The following is a 24084-nucleotide window of genomic DNA, read 5'->3' on the forward strand; positions in this document are numbered from 1 at the left end:
ATTTAATGTAATAATTGATTAGCATTTAAGTGTGTGTGTGTGTGTGCCCTTGATTTGAAAGTAGGTATATCTATATCTATCTATCCCTATATATGTTTTTTAATGGATATTATATGAGCCAGCCTCATGCTCACCTACCATGATAAATAACTTGCAAGGTGACTGGTTCATACATCCTTTTTCTGATACTGTAGACTGCCAATGTATCCCTATGGAAGGGCCCTTCTGGGCAAGAAGACAAGTAATACTTTAAAAGTTTTTCAACAGAGTGCCAATTCTACCACCTGCACATCTGGTACCTAAAGCATAGATCTCTCTAATGAATTACACGAATATTATCCCTTTAGGCTGTTGTCACAGAATTCAATCATGAATTGATGGTGATTTAATACTTGCCAAATGTTCACTTGAGCTGGAATATTTTACAGGTGGTACAGGTATTCATTAAGTATCCATTCCTCTGAACTCCCTAAAGTTCTTCACTTTTCCCTGTATTATATTAAACCATCACAAAGTAATATTGGGTCTGTGTAAACATTTAAGCTTCTCATAAAAGACTTGAAATTGGGAATAGAGGCCCTACTCATATGGTTATAGAGTGCCACATACAGATTATTTTTCTTCCTTCATGAAAAATAACAGTTCTATACCCTAACAAGTAAAGAACTTGGAATCCTTACTCCTATTATCACAAGGAAAAAAAATATTAAAAATCAACACTTGGAGGCCCAGTTATAGGCCCTCCCACTTTCATTACTTTTAACTTCTGGAACTCTGCCAGATACTCACTGTGGATTAGAGAAAAGTCCTCCTGTGCCTACGGCCGGAGGAGAGGATAAGTAACAATTTTTGAGATCCACCTAGAACATTCTGATGTCCCTGATGGACAAAGGTCCATCCTCAAGGGGAACTACCAGGTAAAGCCTTACCTGACCTGGGGGAAGGACAACAAGGTAACTCCAGCCCCCTCACGCCTTCCTGTCTCATATAAATCAAGAAATAAAAAAGCTAAGAAACTACTCTGAAGGTCATAATCCAGGGATTCTGCCCTCCCCCTTCTACCAGATGAAGATTTTATTTTAGGATTATAGAATGCCTCCCTTTCCCAATACTTCACATCATGTCATCAGGGTGCTTCTATTCTTGTAGAAGACTACAACTTAAGAGAGTTGTAAGACAGAGACTTCCTTTAAGAAGTTACTAGGGAAATCCAAACACAACAGAGTAAACACATATGAGGAACCTAGAGGAACTGAAAGCCCTGACACCTATGGCAAACATGAAATACAGCCTAACTCCTATACAGATAAACATAAACCATTAACTAAAGGCCTGCTTTACCTCAGTTCCTATTAAACAATCTGCTGTGTCCAATAGTCAATAGAAAATTACAAGTCATGCTACCAGGCAAGGAAATAGGCAGTCTGAAGAAACAAAGCAAACATCAGATCAGACTCAGATATGGCAGATATTTGGGAATTATCAGAACAGGAATTTAAAGCAATTAATATGCTAAGGGATCTAATGGAAAAAATGGACAATATGCAAGAACAGATGGGTAATCTAAGCAGAGAGGTGCAAACTCCAATAATCAAAAGGAAATGCTAGAAATAAAACACACTGTAACAGAAATGAAGAATGCCTTTGATGAACTAATCAGTACAGTGGACTGGAAATAGATAAGTGAAAACTTAGTAAAGTTGGAAATAATGTCAATAAAAAAGTCTAAAATACGTCTGAAAGTTCAAACTGAAAAAATGAATTAAAATAAAAAGGAATAAAATATCCAAGAAAACTGGGGCAATTACAAAAGAGAATGGGCATGGGAGTACCAGTAGAAGAAGAAAGAGAAAGGAGCAAGAGAAATATCTGAAGGCATACTGGCTGAGAATTTTCCAAAATTAATGACATACGTTAAAACACAGTTCCAGGTACTCAGAGAACCCCAGCAGGATAAATACCAAAAATGTACACCTAGGTATATAATACTCAAACATCAGAAAGTTAACCACAAAGAGAAAATCTCAAAAGAAGATGGGGTAAGGGGAAAACATACCTATAGAGGAACAAGGATAAGAATTACATTGAACTTTTATTCAGAAACCATTCAAGGAAGAAGAGAGTGGAGTGAAATATTTAAAGGCTGGAAAGAAAAAAATAGCTCACCTATTCTGAATTCAGTACCAAGTGAAATTGTCCTTCAAAACTGAAGGAGAAATAAAGACTTCCTCAGACAAACAAAAACTATAGAATTTGTTGTCAGTAGACTTGCCCTACAAGGAGTGCTAAGAGAAATTCTTTTGGTGGTATAGACAGAGACTCAGATTTGCATGAAGGAAAGAAAAGCATTAGAGAAGGAATAAATGATGGTTAAAAAAAAAAAAACTTTAAAAAATTCTTAACTAATTTAAAAGATAACTTCAAAATTATATAGAAACAATGTAAAGGCTATGGTTTTTCCTGTGGTCATGTATGGATGTGAGAGTTGGACTGTGAAGAAAGCTGAGCGCCGAAGAACTGATGCTTTTGAATTGTGGTGTTGGAGAAGACTCTTGAGAGTCCCTTGGACTGCAAGGAGATCCAACCAGTCCATTCTGAAGGAGATCAGCCCTGGGATTTCTTTGGAAGGAATGATGCTAAAGCTGAAACTCCAGTACTTTGGCCACCTCATGCGAAGAGTTGACTCATTGGAAAAGACTCTGATGCTGGGAGGGATTGGGGGCAGGAGGAGAAGGGGACGACAGAGGATGAGATGACTGGATGGCATCACTGACTCGATGGACGTGAGTCTGAGTGAACTCTGGGAGTTGGTGATGGACAGGGAGGCCTGGCGTGCTGTGATTCATGGGGTCACAAAGAGTCGGACACGACTGAGCAACTGAACTGAACTGAACTGAATGTATGGGATAATTGTATCTTATGAATAAGCAAGACGCATAACAGCAATGTTGCTACCCATGAAGTTGTATAGAGTTATTTGAAAGTGGACTTAGATAGTTGCAGAAGTAAACTACAAACCATAAGGCAGTCATACACAATACACACAAAAAATGAACATGAAAGGATAACATAAAAGTTTGTGAGATGCAGCAAAAGCAGTGCTTAGAGGAAATTTGAGCTCATATACTAGAATTGAAATAAGATAGAAAATCAATCATCTAAATTGCTGCCTTAAGAAACAAGAGAATGAAGACCAATGTAAACCTAAAAGAAGAAAAGAAAAATTAGAGCATAAACTAATGGAATTGAAACATGAATATTATAAATAAAACCAAAAGCTAGTTCTTTAGAGGTAACAGTAGAATTGATAAATCTCCACCCAGGCTAATTAAGAAAAATAGAAGACTAACCGCTGATATCAGAAATGTAGGAAGGCCCATCACTACTGATTCTGTGATATTAAAGTATAATAAAAATATAATGAGCAACTCTGTGCGCACAAATGTGATAGCTCAGATGAACCAGTTCTTTGAAAGACATCTACCAAAACTGCACAAATAGATAGACCATCCGAACAGGCCCATGTCTATGAAAGGAAGTGAATCAACAGCCAACAATCTTACAAAAAAAATAGTATAAGGCCTAGTTGGTGTCACTGATGAATTCTACCAAAGATTTTTTTCCTAAGAAAGGCAGACTGCAACACACAACACCTCATTCGAGTGTGTCTGAAATCTTGTACGCTTGACTTCCCTGTGTTCTCCTACAAGTATATGTTGAGAGCTTATTTGGTCTACCAAACATTTGAGAAAGAAATGACACCTATTATCTATAACATTTTCCAGAGAATTGAAGCAGAGTGTACACTACACAACTCATTCTATGAGGCAAACATTAGCATCCTAATGTCAAAACTAAAAAAAGACATTGCAAGAAACTACAAATCAACATCTTACATGAACACAGATGCAAAGATCCTCAACAAAATATTAGTAAATATAATCCAACAATGCAAAAAACATTATGCAGGAGCACTAGGTTGGGATGAGATGGATGACAGAGGATGAGATGGTTGGATGGCATCACTGACTTGGTGGACATGAGTTTGAACAAGCTCTGGGAGTTGGTGATGAACAGGGAAGCCTTGCGTATTGCAGTCCATGGGTTGCAAAGAGTTGAACACGAGTTTCTATTTTCCCCCTTTTTGCTCCACATGTTCCTTTCAGAGAAGTTAGAAAATATACATAAAAAAATTTTAATTACCCATATCACCATTTAAAAATAACCACTGTTAATATTTTTATGGCTGTACTTCCTGACTTTTTCTTATGTTCAAATCTTAGCTTCATCATTTAGTATGTGATCTTAGGTAACTCAACCTTTCTGAATAAGTTTTATCTTCAAAATGATGATAATAATTTTCTTCATTGAACTGCTGTGAAGTTTAAATGAAATAGTGCATTTTAAGTATTTAGAACAGCGCCTGGTACTAGCTTATAAACTTAAATGCACTCATAGCCTTTGATATGCTGATTATCCTTCTAGATATTTACTTATATCAGTTACGCCACCCTCCCCATAATGCACAAATATTGAAAACAATCTGGATATCCAGCAACAATAGAGTAAAAAAAAAATGTGATGAAGACCACCCAGCATGAAAAAGCACAAACTAGTGATAAGTTCAACAATATGGCTAATCTCTAAAGCATTTTTGCTAAGTGAAAGGAGTCAGAGGCAAAGGACTACATAATATGTAATCCCATTTCTATGAAGTTCAAGACGGAGCAAAACTAAAATGGTGCAATCAGAAGAGCAGTTACATTTGGGGATGGAGTTAGACTAGAAATGGCATGAAGAAAATTACTGGGTTGTATCTCAGTTGGAGTGATAGTTGTGTGTGTTTGACATAATTCTTCTAATTCCACTCCTAAAATTGGTTCTTCAGTTTTGTGTTAGAATTGTACCTCAATTTAAAAAAAAGTCTTCCTTCTCACATAATACTTGACTGTCATGCTATCTCCAGCCGTATGTCTGTCATTGCCATATCCAATTAATAGCTTGTGGAAATCACCCTGTTCTCTTCATCTGCACTGCCACCTCATGTATTCAGACTACTATTTTCTCTCATATAATTTATCCAACTATCTCTTAATTAAGATCATTGTCCTCAACTTAGCTGAATGGGTTTTTGTTTTGTTTTTTATTTTTTTTAATACAAAACAAATCACATCACGTTATTACTTAAAAATCCTCCAAGGACTGTCAAATCTTGAGACAAGTTTCAGTCTCTTTCTGTGTCTTTTTGGGGACCATTTGACCTGGGCCCCCACATCCCACTTTACTCTTATCTTCTAGTATTTATCCACTAGAATGTTCAGTCCCAGATATTAGAAATGTTTTTTAGTTTAATTTCAAACTCCTTGTCCCCTCTTTTTTTTAAATGAGGAGCATCTGTAGGATAGGAAGCACAGTGTATACCTGGCTCTAAGGCAGAATGTGAAAAGAAATAACCAGGGTTAGCTGGAGTCAATCCCATTTCTTGATTCCAGTTCTTCCCCCATGCTTTTTCTTTGACATGGAGCAATTCTATTTTCCTCTTACTTGGCTAGTCCTACTAGATCATCTGGTTTAAACTTAATTCACTTTTTGATCTAGGAAGCTGTCGCCAACCACATATTCTGTTCGGGACATAAATGCTACCATATTATCCTGTTCTTCTCATTGTGAACTTAATTACTTATTTGTCCATATCTATTTCTATACTCTTTAAATATATGATCTAAAGGATCATATCTGTCTTGTTTACACTAATATCCACGACATTTGCAACAATCCCTGGTCCATAGTTGGGTCTCAGTAAATACATAATTATTACTGTCATTAAATAATTGAATGAATAGATGAATGATGAGTAAAATAAAGAATGAGTGAATGTTATATCCTTGCCCTTTTTTAAAACAGAAACTATGAAATAGCCACTTAAAAATTAGATAGATAACGTTTGTAAAACTATAGTAAAAAGTTTCACACACAGAAGTTTCATGGATGCTTAAGTTCTCCAACATTTGTGTCAGCTGTTAAGAAAAACCCCTGCCCAGTATAGGGCAAAATGAGTGAGTGAATAAAACTCAGTTGTGTCCAGCTCTTTGTGACCCCATGGACGTTAGCCCACCAGACTCCTCTGTCTATAGAATTCGCCAGGCAAGAATATTGAAGTGGCTTTCCAAGCCCTCCTCCAGGGAATTTTCCCAACCCAAGGATTAAACCTGGATCTCGTGCATTGCAAGCAGATTCTTTACTGTCTGAGCCACCAGGGAAACCCATAGGACAAAATAGTCACCACAATTTCTAATAATTTCTGATATATTAAATGTATTGTGAGAAGGTTAAAACTGGCCTGTTCCTATGTAAATAAGACATCAGTTCAGTTCAGTTCAGTCACTCAGTCGTGTCCAACTCTTTGCGACCCCATGAATCGCAGCACGCCAGGCCTCCCTGTCCATCACCAACTCCCGGAGTTCACTGAGACTCACGTCCATCGAGTCAGTGATGCCATCCAGCCGTCTCATCCTCTGTCATCCCCTTCTCCTCCTGCCCCCAATCCCTCCCAGCATCAGAGTCTTTTCCAGTGAGTCAACTCTTCGCAGGAGGTGGCCAAAGTACGGTTATCCTATTACTGCTGCTGCTGCTGCTAAGTCGCTTCAGTCGTGTCCAACTCTGTGCGACCCCATAGACGGCAGCCCGCCAGGCTCCTCTGTCCCTGGGATTCTCCAGGCAAGAACACTGGAGTGGGTTGCCATTTCCTTCTCCAATGCATGCAAGTGAAAAGTGAAAGTGAAGTCACTCAGTCGTGTCCGACTCTTTGCAATCCCATGGACTGCAGCCTACCAGGCTCCTCCATCCGTGGGATTCTCCAGGCAAGAGTACTGGAGTGGAGTGCCATTGCCTTCTCCATACCCTATTACAATAGGTGTTAAATAGTTTAAAAGGAAAATAAACAGTCTATAAGTCAGTCTCCCAAAGGAAACTCAAAGGAAGCAACTTAGTGAATATCCTCTTATAAACCATGTCAGTTTTTAATTAAAATAAAATTCCCAGTAGGTAATTTGGGATATAATTCATGGCACTTCTCAGGTAACACAAGGAATCACAAATATCTGATGATAACTATCTAAATTATTTATTTTAAATTTATAGCCATCTTACGATTTCTCATTATTTGTTAAACCCTCACTATTGCCCTGGTTGAAGCCTGGAAAAACCATTAGGCAGACAAACATTTGATAGATAAAGTTTTAAAACAGTTAAATATTTTTTTTGTTATCTAAATACTTTCAAATCATTTTTATTGCAATAGGTTATAATGCTATTAGCCACCATTTACCACTTGATTATATATCAGCTAATGTTCAGTTCCTGAGCACTGAGAGGTCTTGTTTCATCTTTATGAAAATGAATGCTAGAAATATGTCTATAATTTGTTATTGAAAAATGAACATATTATTCAAAAGGATACTGACTACATTTCTGATCATTTAAAATGATAGATATGCTGTGTACATGTAGGAAACCCTAGGCAGATTCCTCACCAAAATGTTGACAATGACTATGTATTACTTTAAAAACAATATTTGCAGGGTTATAAAAGGCATTTTATGACAATCACACATTACTTTATTCATCAGTAAAACCTCTTTTCTGTACACATATCTTCACTTTGAAGAGATATAACAGACTTTTATCATATTTATAATCTTTCCTCTATTTCCAGGTCCATAAAGAGAAGGCTCCTATTTTTCAAGCTTTAATGATTCAGAGGTTTTTTTTTTTTTTTCATATAGTTTTATGTCTCAATCATGATATTTTACCAGAATCAGAAGGAGTGGGAATGACTCAATGATAGATAAATGAATCATTTTAAATGGAATAAATTGTAATTCTATTCTGACTCTAATCTCTTCTACTCATATAAACAAATTAGTTTAGTTTTAAAATATATTGGATCAAGATGTCCCAACATAGCCTAAGAATGTAATCATTAATTACATTTCTTTACTCTTAAAAGTTGGAATGTTCTTGAGATTGTTTAAAAACAGTATTGTCACAGCAACTACACCAAAAACTGAGTGTTTTCAACATGAGAATTTCCCAGTTTTGAGACAGACAATACAAAATCACTCCATCCAAAGTCTACTCAACAATTTATGAAGCTGAAACTTGAGAGTACAGCTTGCAGATAACATATTCTGGTATGCTCAACAAAATCTGTGAACTTCAAGTCATCTAGAGATTTTCTTATTGCTTATACTTATGTTTAAAATTTTATAGCTTTCATGTTCATGCTTCTCCAGGTTTAAGGCAAATTTGGAGATCATTTTGAGAAGCTATTTGGAACTTATTCCTACAGTCTGTCTTCTCACAAGAGTACAATGGTACCATATGTTCAATGATGTATGTTGACACAATTACTTAATGAAATATTATCTAAAGCAAGTGAAGTCTCTGTTCAACCATTTAAATAATTTCCACACTTTAAATATTGACAAGAGAGCTTCATTCTTCTTTACTGACTCTTCCAATTCATGTCAAACAAATATTTGAAACAAGTGTTCCTTGAGAAAGAACAACCAGAAAACATGCTATTTCTACTATCAATGACTAACTGTGCTCACTTTCTTATGAAAAGACCACTTGTACAAATAAATTTCTTGAAGGTAATTTCCTACTTCAGATGGGGAACCTTAGGGAACATGATCCAGTGAAAGACATGTCCCAGGTTCAGATGACAAGAGCAAGTGAAAACTTTTAAATCCACCATCATGATTATTTTCTTGATTCCTTAGACCTGTTATGCACTTTGATCCTGTGTTTTATATTAGCAACGATGCCAAGAACCATGAGGTGTGGTGTCTCATCTTCTATCTACTCAGTACACTCTGTCTTAAAACTAAAGATGGTATAAGAGAACATCTTGTCTTACAACTAAGGGTTATAAATGAAAGGAGGTGGTGGGGTGACACTATATTTGTATTTTTTATTTACAGTATTAAAACAATTAGGTTTTATTCTTTTTGAAAATTTGGAATTTACTTTTAATATTGGAACTTGATTGTTTTGAAAATTTGTACAAAATACTGTGTTCTAAAAGTGATTTTTTTTGATTCACCTTTTATTCTTTTTTTTTTTTCTAATTTTATTTTATTTTTAAACTTTACATAATTGTATTAGTTTTGCCAAATATCAAAATGAATCCGCCACAGGTATACATGTGTTCCCCATCACCTTTTATTCTTTGGGCCAGCACAGAGGGCTTTCTTCAGAAATGTCTATTGACAGGAAGGAAAGTTTGTTTGACTTCTATCAAGGATCAACTGAGTAAAAAAACATTTTTCATCATATATACATACTTATTTCTCCTTAAGTAAATTGTTCTTCCTAAAAGGAATAAGATAGAGAGGAATGATAAATTACTCCAACAATTTGGAAAATAAAATGTCTCCCTTGAAAATCTTTCTCCAAATTGGTCTAAGGATACAATTAACATTTTTTGATAATCACAGTATACCACAAAATAATATTATATCATTGTATATATAATTTAAAAGCCTTATTATAGTATAATTCCATTTATGTCTCTCCTATTTTTTGAGCTATATTGTCATTAGATTTACTTCTATATATGCTCCAAACACCACATACATTATTATTATTTGTGAAAATAATCAATTTACTTTTAAAAAATTTTAAGAAAAGAAATAATATTCATCATTCCTTCCTATATATAAGGATTTCCATTCTGGAGTCATTTACCTTTAGCCAGAGAACTTTATTTAGCCATATTTTAGTGTGTATCTACTGTAGTGCTATCAACTTTTTTTTACCTGAAAATATCTCTTCATTTACCTTGAAATTTTAGATATTTTTCCTGGATATAGAATTTTTTCTTTCAGAATTACTGTTATTTCATTATCTTTTGATTTACACTATTTCTAAAAAGGATGCAGGCAATATTTTAATGTTCTTGTTCCACTGGACATAATTTTCTCTCATTATCAATAGTTTGACTATGATGTACCTAGATGTACTTTTTTAATGCTGTTTTGGGTTCACTGAGTGTCTTGTATTTTAGTTGCTCTTTTTGATCAAATTTGGAATAAGTACAGCCAGTATTTCTTTAAATATTCGTTTCTACAACCATTCTTCTTCTCCTGAGACTGATTACATGTATGTTATACCATTTGATGCTGTCATATTGGCCACTGAGGCTCTATTATATTTTTCAGTCAGCCTGCTCACTGTATTTTGGTTTGGATAATTTCTGTTGACTTCTATTTATGTAACCAACCATTTCTTTTCTTTTGTGCAACCTATTGTTAGTTGAATGCAATGAATTTTTGATCAGTTATTGTTTTTTTTTCAGTTTTACATTTTTCATTTGTTCTTTATTGTTCTGTATATTTTCTGAAATTTTCTATTGCCTCATCAGTTCTACCCACATTTTCCTCTAATTTCTTTAACATGTTTATCATAATTATATTACAGTCTTGACTGCTAACCCCAAATCTGGGTCACATGCAGTTTTATTTTTAGTGAATTATATTTCCTCTTTCTTCACATATCTGGGTTTTTTTTTTTAATAGTTGACATTAATTCACTGTAGAGAATCTGGAATCTGTTATTGTCTTCTGAAAAGTGCTATATTTTGTAAAAGCATGCAGTTAAACTACATGTCATTTACTTGATCTTTGAAAGAATTATTTGTAGGTTTTCTTAAAGTGGTCAATGTTTTTTTTTTTTTTTAATTAGTTAATTTTTTATTGTGCTATGACATACCTAAGATAAAATTTATCATCTTAACCACTTTTTTTTCTCATTAGCTTTCCATTTCATACATAACACTGTATATATGTCAATCCTAATCTCCCAATTCATGGATACAGTTTTTACTCAGAAGGTGTTCCCCTTAGGTTGTTTCACTGGAGACTCTGAGATATTTACCAATCCCTTCAAAGTGTTGAGATTAACATGGCAAGCCTATCTCTCCAGCATAGACAGCTACTAATATCAAACACAAGTCTTTCAGCCTTCCAGATGTTCTTTTCAGTAAAAGGGCCTATTGATATCTTATTGTGGACTTCCTCATAGCTCAGTTGGTAAGAATCTGTCTGCAGTGCAGGAGACCCGGGTTTGATTCCTGGGTTGGGAAGATCCCCTGGAGAAGGAAATGGCAACCCATTCCAGTGTTCTTGCCTGGAGAATCCCATGGGCAGAGGAGCCTGGCGGGCTATGGTCCATGGGGTCACAAGTGTCAGACACAACTTAGCAACCAAACCACCACTACCATAGTTTAGGGTTCAGGGATTTGAAAGGGGTTTATAAGCACAGTTTCTGTGATTCTTTCCTTTCTGGGATTCTTCCCTGATATTCTACTCACTCTTAGGTCATGAATCCTATTGTCTGACTCTTTAAACCAATAAAACAGTAGAGTTTTTCTTCTCACTTGAGTTCTGTCAGAGGCATATCATGTAGACTTAAGAGATCCCTCAGGGGAAAAATCACATAAATGGGGTTCTTACCCAGAATTTTTCTACTCTTCCAGGGTTAAACCTCCTCCAGTTTGCACTTGCTTCTGTTACTCTCTAGTTACTTTAAGTATATACATATTATATTTTGCTCATGGTTTGTAATCACTAGCAGCAGATGAGTTCATCCATTATATGTTTTTCTATCATTGCTAGAAACCAGAAGCTTTCAATCACTTTTATTTTCTTTATTTTCAAATTATTAGTGAACTAAGACATTTAAAATATTTTACTAAAACTAAATTCATTTGCATGCAAATTACCTCTTAATTATGTGACTGTTGGTACAACAAATGAATAAGAGCTTCAGAAGTTAGGTATGCCATTATTTTAAAGACTATTAGTCATTATGCAATCAGATCAGATCAGTTGCTCAGTTGTGTCTGACTCTTTGCGACCCCATGAAACGCAAAATGCCAGGCCTCCCTGTCCATCACCAACTCCCGGAGTTCACTGAGACTCACGTCCATCAAGTCAGTGATGCCATCCAGCCATCTCATGGGTATTCTTTTTGCTTTGGCTCCATCCCTTCATTCTTTCTGGAGTTATTTCTCCACTGATCTCCAGTAGCATATTGGGCACCTACTGAGCTGGGGAGTTTCTCTTTCAGTATCCTATCATTTTGCCTTTTCATACTGTTCATGGGGTTATCAAGGCAAGAATAGTGAAGTGGTTTGCCATTCCCTTCTCCAGTGGACCACATTCTGTCAGATCTCTCCACCATGACCTGCCCATCTTGGGTTGCCCCACAGGCATGGCTTAGTTTCATTGAGTTAGACAAGGCTGTGGTCCTAGTGTGATTAAAATTTACACAAACAGATACTTGAAAGATGGCAATCAAGAATCTCAAGTCATATTTATCCAAGTATTTAATGAAGTTGCTAACATTTTTCTGATGTCTCTTGGCACCACTCTTGAATTTTAACTCTATAATTGTTCAGGTTAATTTGACTATTTAAGCCAGCACTAAATGTCTTAGAAAAGGATCTATATACTTATTCAACATAAATGATTATCCCTAAGGATATCTCACATTCATAAAATATAGTTTGCAAATAAACTTCACATATGGCTACATGGTCTAATTCTCTTAACCATCCTCTTAGGTAGCATGCCAGTATCTCCATTTTATAGATTATAAAATTAGAATATTAAAGGGATTATGGTGACTTTCCAAAAAAGAAAAACCAAACCCACAGATGGCAGGTGATGGAGCCAAGTCTTGGACTCGGATATTCTGCCTTCCAATAAAACTTTGTTCCACTAATTCATCACAGTGTCCTTAATTGGATCCCCTCTAATTCTGCTTTGGATTTCAATGCCATTCTTTGTATAAATCAAATATAATATTTTGTGTAATCCTTTTATAATACAGAGTGATACAGGATATTTGATACTAGCTTTTAGTTTGAAACTAGTTACCTTGATGAGAAAATAAAATTCAGAAAAGATTCAGTTCAGTTCAGTTCAGTTCAGTCACTCAGTCATGTCTGACTCTTTGCGACCCCATGAATTGCAGCATGCCAGGCCTCCCTGTCCATCACCAACTCCCAGAGTTCACTCAGACTCATGACCATCAAGTCAGTGATGCCATCCAGCCATCTCATCCTTTGTCGTCCCGATTGACATAGCTCAGATTAGAATTTGGGGATCTTGATTACTAAATGTTCCATTGGTTCATGCTTGGCACAGTTAAAGAGATGCATTCTAGCTGATTATTTTCTATTATCCATGTTTATATTTTAAAATCTTGATCAACTTATATTTAAAATCTTAATACGAACAATTCATTTTCATTTGAGCAGGAAGTTTTTGTGTAGGAAAGAAGTCTATAACTGCAAACTTGGAAGTAAAAATATTAGACAAAAATCTGTCTCTCAGCATCCAACGTTTTTTATCAGGCCTGAAACTGAGTTTAAAAATTACTTGTTAATAGCCTTTTATCTCTGAAGTCTAGAACTAGTTTCTTTTGTCCTGTGGGGAAAAAAAGATGAACATCAGTCAGTTTTTTATTTACAAGTCTCATTAATTTAACCACACATGGACATTAAACTATTTTTTAACTTCTAGCTCTGAAAATAAAACTTCAACCTCTCAAGCCCTGTGCAATGTGCAGCATTTTGATGATACTATTGATTATTATAGGTATCTCCTTCTAGGTAACTTATTTGAATTTTGCCACCTGAGAATCTATTTGGCTTAAGAAATTTGCTTCCTGAGGATCTATTTAGCTTTTCCGTTCTCTATACTATAATTACACCCTTACTTTGATTATTAGATACCCTGTGAAGAAAATGGAGCTGATTCTGAAAAGCTCTTACTTTGCTAATACACTGAAAGCTTGTGATTGTAGAGAGGGAGCTCTTTGAAAAACTATCATGTGACTCTTGTTACCAGGAAACCATATTCCTACATTAAATCTCTCATACAGCCATTGCTCAATATAGACATATATAAATATGCTATACATACATATGCATATGCATATCCCAATCTTTGGACATACATAAAAAACAAGTTAAAATAAGATCTAGCCTTACAGAGATATGGTTTTACAAATCTAGTTGGACTGAAAAGCAAGTCACTTTTGAGATTTAAAACAGTCAGATGATTCATGTTACATATTAGATTCTTGATCTTAGAAATATACAGAATGGAAATTAAAAGAATAAAACAACCTAAATTTGAAACCTTCCACTTTCTGTTTATTCTGTATTGAAAATATGTGTGGAGGGTAGTGAAGAGAGACATTTAGTTTAATTGTCAAAGCTGAATTTAGATATATTACAAGATTTACAAATTTATTTTCTTTTAAGAGAGTAAGAAAGACATATATATATACATATATATATATATATATATATATATATCTATCTCAATGTAGTCAGTTTCCTGAAACTTAAAAAGTGTTATAGCCCATTCAGACAAATTTTCCTATTACTACCCTTTTTATAAAATTACATAAAGATGCCTTTTGCAAATTGATATAATGGTTAGGTGCATTAACTCAAGTACTGTTGTTCAGAAAACTTCCTTTTGTTGAGGACTTTTCCTAAAATTAAACCTGACATAGAATGATATTAAAATGGAGAATCATTTTGACCTAGTGGCCAAAAGGACCACTGAATTTCTTGGGACCAGAAGGAAAGCTCCTAGGAGCTATCTCAAAGAGCAAAATGGTTACTAGTTCAAATATACTTGAAGAAAGTGTGTTAGACGGGTGTAAATGTTGTTGTTCAGTCAGCCAGTTGTGTCTGACTCTTTGTGACTCCATGGACTTCAATACACCAGACTTCTTTGTCCTTCCCTATCTCCTGGAGTTTGTTCAAATTCATGTACTTTGAGTCGATGATGCCATCCAATCATATTATCCTCTGTTGCTCCCTTCTCCTCCTGCCTTCAATCTTTCCCAGCATCAGGGTCTTTTCCAATGAGTCAGTTCTTCACATCATGTGCCCAAAATACTGAGCTTTAGTTTCAGCATCAGTCCTTCTAATGAATATTCAGGGTTGATTTCCTTCAGGAGTGACTGGTTTGATCTCCATGTTGTCAAAGGGACTCTGAAGACTCTTCTCCAACACCACAATTCTGAAGCATCAATTCTTTGTCACTCAACCTTCTTTATGGTCCAGCTCTCATATTTGTACATGACTACTGGAAAAACCATAGCTTTGACTATATGGTCCTTTGTAGGCAAAGTGATATCTCTGCTTTTTAATGAGCTATCTACTGGTGGAATATAAAAACCTAAAACCATTGTGAAGAATTTATCAAAAGTGAAGAACTGACTCATTTGAAAAGACCCCGATGCTGGGAAAGATTGAAGGTGGAAGGAGAAGAGGATGACAGAGGATGAGACGGTTGGATGGCATCACCGACTCAATGGACATAAGCTCTGGGAGTTGGTGATGGACAGGGAAGCCTGGCGTGATGTAGTCCATGGGGTTGCAAAGAGTCAGACACGACTGAGCAACTGAACTGAACTGATCACTAGCTGAAAAGTAATCAGCAATGAAATTGCTCTTTTACTTCATAATCTTATATCTAGAGATTTACCTTTAAAATACATTCAGGAAAACAAAACTAAGGAAATATTCACAGAGATATTAATTGCAGCAATATTTCTAATAGCAAAATGTTTATTTCTCATTTATAAAACTTGGTTGAATAAAATATGTTAATTCTGCACAAATGGACAGTTGAGTAGATGTAGTAAAAATGAAAATGATCTCCATGAATCAATCATGTGTTATTTTCAGGATATATCATGAAGTGGAAAAAACAGATTTGGAAAATATATTAGTTGTAAGACATTTTTTTAAATGAAGGTAATAAAATATTTATAAATATAAAAAAAAACAAATGCAGAAAGGAACAATCAAACCAAAGTAAAGGAAATGGTTATACAGAGGGAGTAGTAATAATTAGGTGAAAACAAATGGGTTGGGAATGAAACTCTTCTAATCATATATTTTCACATTGAATTGAAAGTATTAGTCACTCAGTCATGTTTGACTCTGCAAATCCATGGACTATAACACACAATTCTCTGTCCATGGAATTCTCTATGCAAGAATACTGGAATGGGTTGCTATTCCCTTCTCCAGGGGATCTTCCTGACCCAAGGATTGAACCTGGGTCTCCTGCATTGTAGGCGGATTCTTTACCACTGAGCCACCACGGAAGCCCCATATTTTCACAGTGGAACTATATAAATAATTTACTGTAAGCTGTGTAAATAATTTAAATATTTAAAAATAAATTAAGTCAAAAAGAGTACAAAAGAAGCAAACACCTACATGAAAAACAAATAGAAACAAAAGAATGAAACATAATAATATTGGTAATTAAATGAAATATTTGATCCTTAATTGGATCATAGATTGAAAAGAAACAGAAAATAGGCATTATTGGAACGATAGGAAAAATTTGGATATGGACTTATTTTCAATTTCAGGAGAATGAGGCTTGCATAAATTGAAATTAATTTAAATGAATTATCTAAAAATTAAAATTACTAAGGAATGGTGGGCTGATTTGGCATTATTGAAACAGAGCACATATTTTTTTACTTTTTATTTTATATAGGAGTATAGGTGATTATCAGAGAAGGCATTGGCACCCCATTCCAGTCCTCTTGCCTGGAAAATGCCATGGATGGAGGAGCCTGATAGGCTGTAGTCCATGGGGTCGCCAAGAGTCAGACACGACTGAGCGACTTCACTTTCACTTTTCACTTTCATGCACTGGAGAAGGAAATGGCAACCCACTCCAGTGTTCTTGCTTGGAGAATCCCAGGGATGGGGGAGCCTGGTGGGTTGCCGTCTATGGGTTCGCACAGAGTCAGACACGACTGAAGTGACTTAGCAGCAGTAGCATAGGTGATTATTGGCTTTCCTGGTGGCTCAGATGGTAAAGAATATGGCAGCAATGAAGGAAACCCAGGTTTGATCCCTGGATTGGGATGATCTCCTGGAGAAATGAAAGTCAACCCTGTCCAGTATTCTTGCGTAGAGAATTCCATGGACAGAGGAGTCTGGCAGACTATAGTCCATGGAGTAGCAAAGAATTGGACATGACTGAGCAACTAACACACACACACACACACACACATGCAAATTTATGGGCTTTCCAGCTGGCTCCATTTTAAAGAATCCACCTGCCAATGCAGGAGACTTGGTTCGATCCCTGAGTTGGGAAGATCCCCTGGAGAAGGAAGTGGCAACCCACTCCAGTATTCTTGCCTGGGGAATCCCATGGACAGAGGAACCTGGTGGGCTATGGTCCATGGGGTTGCAAGGAGTCAAACACAACTTAGTGACTAAAACAATAACAACATGCAAACTTATACATTAATCAGTCTAACCCCAGATCTGTAATTCACAAAAAATTCTTAATTCTCTTTAAAATATTTCATAGAAATATTAAAGTAAGAACTTACCTTTACTTAACATATTTACTTTGAAAATATTTGGCCATTAAAACCCGTTTCTTTCTGTATGTGTGTGAAAACAATATGCTCTCTGAATATTATAGGAAAAACTGAGCAGGCCTTTCTGTGTTTAGGCAGCCAGTAAGACAGAATTCAGGCATTTATATGGTTTAATTTTTTTCATTTTAATTTAACTGTGAGAGAATAAAAAGGTAATTATTTTCCTGTTATTTTCCCCATGTGTTCCCCACACCCGTCCAGTGTAAGAAAAACCAGTTCTGCCCAGGAAAGTTGGTGGCATTAATTACTGCTGCTATAAGAAGCGCTATGCAGTGATGGCTGGCTGCCAGCCAAAGGGAAGTCTTCCCTCTCCTTGGCCTTTCTCATTCTTCTCTCATTAGCTGCAAATGAAATTGTCACATATATTTTTATAAGGGGACTTTTTCATGAGAACCTAACTCATTCAATATTATATCTGGCCTGAAATTCTAGCATCACATGCTCCTAAGTATTTCAAGAAACTTTATTTTTAGCTTGTCTCTTTTTGTGCCCTGTCAGCACTTAGGGCTTTCCTCCCTCTGTAGCTAGGTGGTTAGGAAAGGCTAAAAAGACAGATCTATTCGGAAAGAAGAGTCTCATGAAACTTGAGATAACTATTTCTCTTGCTCTGCCAAATATTTATGTAGCAGCCTAAAAATGAGCACTGTTCAATTGGGGTTCTTTCTCTTTCCATTAGCACCAAAGGTGAACACTTCCTTTTATGGATTTTGTTTGAATATATGTTTACACTCATGAAATCCAGATTTTTGTTTCTGTCCCTTCATCTTCCAAAATGCTCCAGCAACAACATAGTTCTGATACTCTGAATAAAAGTTCTGCTAGACTTCAGTGATAATGCTATCCTTGAAATTGCCAGGTTCTCTTGAGTAACACTGTGTCACTTTTATTTTTTGAAAAAAAATTTGTCAAATTGATTGACATACCCTGGAAATATAAATTACTTGTAGGCTTGTTCTAGGGGGAGGGCATGGTAAGGAAAATAATTTACCAAGGTCAGTACAAAAAATAGTTTTCTTACTACTTTTGGAAATTGATTTGATTTGAGCCTCGTTTTTTAGTTTAAGGAAGAAGCTAGGTTCTCACACTCCACTTTCTCTGTACCTTCCTTGGTCTGAAGGACAAACCCCAGGGTCTCTGATTAGCAACTTTGAAGTGAGAAGATTTGAGATATTCACTGGCAGTGCTCCTTGGTGAAAATACTTAAGAGGAATGGAAAGAATATTGAAGATCACATTGTTTAGTTTTCAGTGCGAGCCAAAGAATTAATGGAAGTAAACATTAGAAATATGAATTACCATCCTAAATCCATCATAGATACATGATTGCTCATGTTTGTGTTTATGTTCACGTTTATGAACAATGAGCAATATGTCTCTTTCCCCGAAAATATTTTTTCTGTAGTGAAAATTATTTTACTGGCTTCTCAGATCTAGATTCTGAGGCACTTTAATATGCTTCAAAAATTCAAGTTTGACCACCACTATGAATTATGTGAAGGACAGTTTAAATAGCTCATTTTATATTTGTTAGTTTATTTTGTATTGGTATACATTTAACACTTTTCATTACTTGCAATTATTTGCTTTTACTAGAGAAAGAGAGTGCCAAGCTTAAAGCCTAACTAGGTAGTGACCAGTAGTACAGTACCTAGTTAGGTTTTGAAAACATTATTTTTGTGTTATTGTATTTATTTTAAAATTATCTTCCATTTATGGAAATTTTACTATCCTCTTTTTATAGTAGTGATATACATTTTCCTTATGTATTTAAGTTTAGAAAGTGAGTCATTTTAAAGAAAATAGTGATAATAATGTATATGAGGTATGAACATCATGAGACTTTAAAGGTAATATTTGGGAAACAGGGATCATAAACCTAGATTAAACATGTGGTCTGAGCTACTAGTCCATCAGTAACCATAAATTTACCTCAATCTTAATCAGACTTTTTAGTTTGTTTTTTATGGCAATACATAGCTTCTTGCCCTGGTGAGAAAATTGGTGGACAGAATATGATTATAGGATAGTGCTCTAATTGTAACCTATGCCTTGGTAGTGAGATGATCTAGCTGGGCAAGGTAAATAATCTGATTATGATTAGTTGGTGACCCACATGGTTTAAAGAAACTAAACCACCCTCAAACTTGTAAAAATCAAATGAAAAGTTGGCCAAGGAAAAGATTAGAAAAAATTGCATAATCTAGAGAAGCGATTGTGATTAAATCTAAAGAATCACCCGAAAAACTTGTTTGAAATTTCATGCCTATGGCCTACACTGAATAATGAGTTAGAATTAGTAGTCGTGGGTCCTCTAAAAATGAGTTGGAAGCAAATTGCTACAGACATATGATCTTGACAATATGTTCCTGAAATATATTGGGATTAATGCAATCTATAATTTATTCCAGAGAAAAAAGGCTTGTTTTAGATCAAAAGAACGAAAAAGAACATAGGAATTAGATGATCAAGAAATGAATCTTAGATATAAACACATATAAATATCTAAGTTATAAGATATTTATATTTCTTTTATTGTTTAGTATTGTTAAAACACTATATTGATAAGAAGTAGAACTATTTGGTTTTGCCTTTTTTGTTGTGTTACTCTATCTGTTGATGAAAGAACAACATTTAAAAATTCTGAACAAGACAGTAATTTATTCTATTTCCTTTGCAAAAGTTCAGTCATATGGAATATTTCTAGTCATCATAACTATTTAAATGAAATATTTACTGAAAATACTTTTCTGAATGATTGGAAGAGCGGAATGAAAACAGGTTACCATTAGTAAGAGTAGACCATCTCCATGCTAATGATTTGAATAAAAAGTTTAATTCATTGTCAAATATAAAAGAATATAAGACATGAGATCCCCATCCACCTAGCCAAAATGCCATGCAAAACTCTTGTTTTCTAATCATAAAATACATGCATGTTTGTGCTGTGTTCAGTCACTCAGTCATGTCTGACTCTGTGACCCCATATACTGTAAACCGCCAGGCTCCTCTGTTCATGAGATTTGCCAGGCAAGAATACTGGAGTGGATAGCCATTCCCTTCTCCAGGGAATCTTCCCGACCCAGAGACTGAACGTGTCTCCTACATTGCAGGCAGATTCTTTACCACCTGAGCCACGAGGAAAGCCCCACATAAATTTACACATACATATTAAAATATTTTAAAATACAGCTTTGTTGTTGTTGTTTAGTTGGTAAGTCCTGTCTGACTCTGCGACCGTTCGGACTGTAGCCCATCAAGCTCCTCTATCCTTGGGACTTTCTAAGCAAGACTACTGGAATGAATTGCCATTTCCTTCTTGAGTCTCTGGTGTCTCCTGCATTAGCAGGTGGATTCTTTACCACTGAGCCAACAGGGAAGCCCAAAAGACAACTTACACACTCACATAAAAGAGAAGGTTGTTTAGAATCAAAACAATTTTAAGAGAAAAATAGAATAGAGGATTTGCTCAGAAATTAGGTTGGTGAAGGGAAATTGTGAGTATGTTACTAGTGCTGTCTGTCTACTAAAGAAAGAGAAAACTTGGCATAATATAACAATCTCATTAATAGAATCCTTGAACTTGATTTAATGACTTCCTCCATCTCATTTCTCATAAGAGAAAAAAATAGAAAGAAATTAGCCTTTTACACAATTAGACCTCATGATGTCATGACTGCACATCTATTACAGATATGCATATGAAATAAGATCTTCAGGAATCTTATGATTATAAAATAGAGTATAATACAGTCATTCCACCATAAGTCAGCCTTATAATATATCTAGATTTTTTTAACTTCCTCCTTTATAAGAAGCAGCAATGGAGAAATAGATCTTAGACAAATAACATGAAAGCAAACTTTACTACTATAGATTTTTTGTTTATTGTTTATTCATTTATTTTTGTTCTTGGATGCTGGAAAGCACATCTGAAAAGGCAGTGGTTACTTGTTCTGTCATGAAATTTTGGAAGTGGTAGAAAGTATAAATTCTCTAATATTGTTTGAGTGCTGCAATAACTGTATCTTTAAAGCCCTATGTGTAGACACACACTCTGAAATAGTGTAGACTATTTCACTATTTAAACTCTTAAATAGTGTAACACTATAAAAATAGATATTTTAGTAGTGTTTTCAGAAAATATCTTTATTTCTTTCAATTAGTTGCAGGAAGGTCCAAGCTCTTATGTGTGTACTTTATATTTGTAAAACAGAAATAAATTCAGTGGCTTTTAGTTCAGATCTACCAAATTCAAGTTTTTTTTTTTTTTTTTAACCTTTAATACTTTTTGAAGTTAATTGAGTACCAGGGAATAAAATGAAACAGAAAGTCCTTATATTCTACCTTAAATCACCCTTGATATTAAACTAGGGTTTAAGAACCCTTACCGGTTATTTTCACTCTTTACTGTACTGACTGTGCTTTTTAAGGAACAGAGAGTACTCATCTAACTTTAAGGCATTCAGTTCAGTTTAGTTCAGTTCGTCGCTCAGTCGTGTCTGACTCTTTGCAACCCCATGAACTGCAGGACGCCAGACCTCCCTGTCCATCACCAACTCCCGGAGTTCACTCAGACTCATGTCCATCGAGTCAGTGATGCCATCCAGCCATCTCATCCTCTGTCGTCCCCTTCTCCTCCTGCCCCCAATCCCTCCCAGCATCAGAGTCTTTTCCAATGAGTCAACTCTTCGCATGAAGTGGCCAAAGTATTGGAGTTTCAGCTTTAGCATCATTCCTACCAAAGAACACCCAGGGCTGATCTCCTTCAGAATGGACTGGTTGAATCTTCTTGCAGTCCAGGGGACTCTCAAGAGTCTTCTCCAACACCACAGTTCAAAAGCATCAATTCTTCGGCGCTCAGCCTTCTTCACAGTCCAACTCTCACATCCATACATGACCACAGGAAAAACCATAGCCTTGACTAGATGGACCTTTGTTGGCAAAGTAATTACAGACTAATTAAAGAAGGGAGATTTACAACAGTGAACTAAGTCAAGAACTTTAAAAGATATATGCCTCAGTGTTAGCTCGTGCAGTATGTGCACAGGAGGTGTAAGAAAAGGAAAATGATTTTTGTGAATTAGAAAAGGTAAAATGTGAGTTCTATTGTGATGGAGCAGATACAATGTTAATTGAAGAGCAGGTGGGAAAACTGTATAGTCAAAGGGAATGGAAATACTAAACAAACTGTACAAACAAAAAGGAGATCAGCTTTATTAGTAACTACTGCTGTTCCTCTTTAAAAGTTGAGAAAATTGAAGCATAAAAATTTAGAAAATTTGTCAAGATCACGCATCTTGACGCAGTAAGTGGCGCTACATGAATTTCAAACTGTCAACAGGACTTAGCCAATACGGAGCCCAAGGTTTGCCCAGAGGAGCAGCGAGAGACAGTAATACGAATAGAAAGGGTTAGGTCTCTTCTAAAACTCTATTCCTCCTACTCACTTCTACTTCTCAGTTCTGGTTTCCTTTATTTCCACTTCAATATTCTCTCCTTTGAAATTTATTTTTCATTCTAAAATTTTCTCAAAAGAGAATTCTTATCTTTAACTGGATTTCAGAATTCTCCAGTCACTGCCTGAGAAACATCAAAAAATATTTTTTCTCCTACTGAACTTTTTTGTTTCTGCCTCATTCAGAGAGTTTCTCTGAGAATTAAGGACAAAGAGCAAGTGAAGAGCTGCAGATACAGCTGGACTGGCTAATTATCATTTCAAAGGAATTCAGTGGGAGGATTTTTGTCCCCCAAGTTCAGAGCTCAACTGTTTCACAGCTGTAATCATAGTAGTTTACACACGGAACCATAGAAATTGCTCACTATAGATGTCTACCTTTCTGTCACATTTTGTTCTGTCTTCCTTCTATGCACCTCTCCCTTGCGTTTTCATTGTAGTCTTTAAATGTTCTTTCTCTCAATCTCTCATCTTGTTATATTTGTTTTTCCTCTTTACATTATATCATTTCCTTTCTTTCTCCCTCAAAAATATCTAATGTATAGTTGAAAAATACTTCTTGTATTTATTAAAATGCAAATTATTTTAATTATTTATTAAAAATGATCTCTAAAAATTTAAACATGGCTTAAAAGTTTATCTCTCAGAAAGAATTTATCTACAAGGATTTATCTTGGAACTCCATCCTGATAAACTGAACTATATTAAAATTTTTGAGTTTATTTGAACAAAAATCAATTTGAATCAAGCAGCATCCAATATAGCAGACCAAAAGGAGCTCCTAAGAGCTATACCAAACGAAGAACTTTTATAGGCAGAAGGGAGCAGGAACAAGAAATTTACAGGAGACAAAAAAGCAGATTGGTTGTTGAAGGTTACTTTCCTTTAGGGGACGGCAGAGATCTGTCAGGCAGATTGCCTAACTAGTGCTGCCAGGCCATTCCTCACTGATTGATTTAAGATGTCATTTTTGAGAGAGCCAAAACTGTGATTAAGTCTCAGCTTGGTGACAAGGCACTTAGCAGAAATGACTACATTTGGGGCTTATTGTCTTTTTTTCTTTAATAATCTCCAACACCCTTTTTTTTTCAGCATTTCAATCCCCTACCCCCC

The sequence above is a fragment of the Bison bison genome, unplaced genomic scaffold, assembly GCF_000754665.1.
Source record: "Bison bison bison isolate TAMUID 2011002044 unplaced genomic scaffold, Bison_UMD1.0 scf7180017864452, whole genome shotgun sequence".
Lineage (NCBI taxonomy): Eukaryota > Metazoa > Chordata > Mammalia > Artiodactyla > Bovidae > Bison > Bison bison.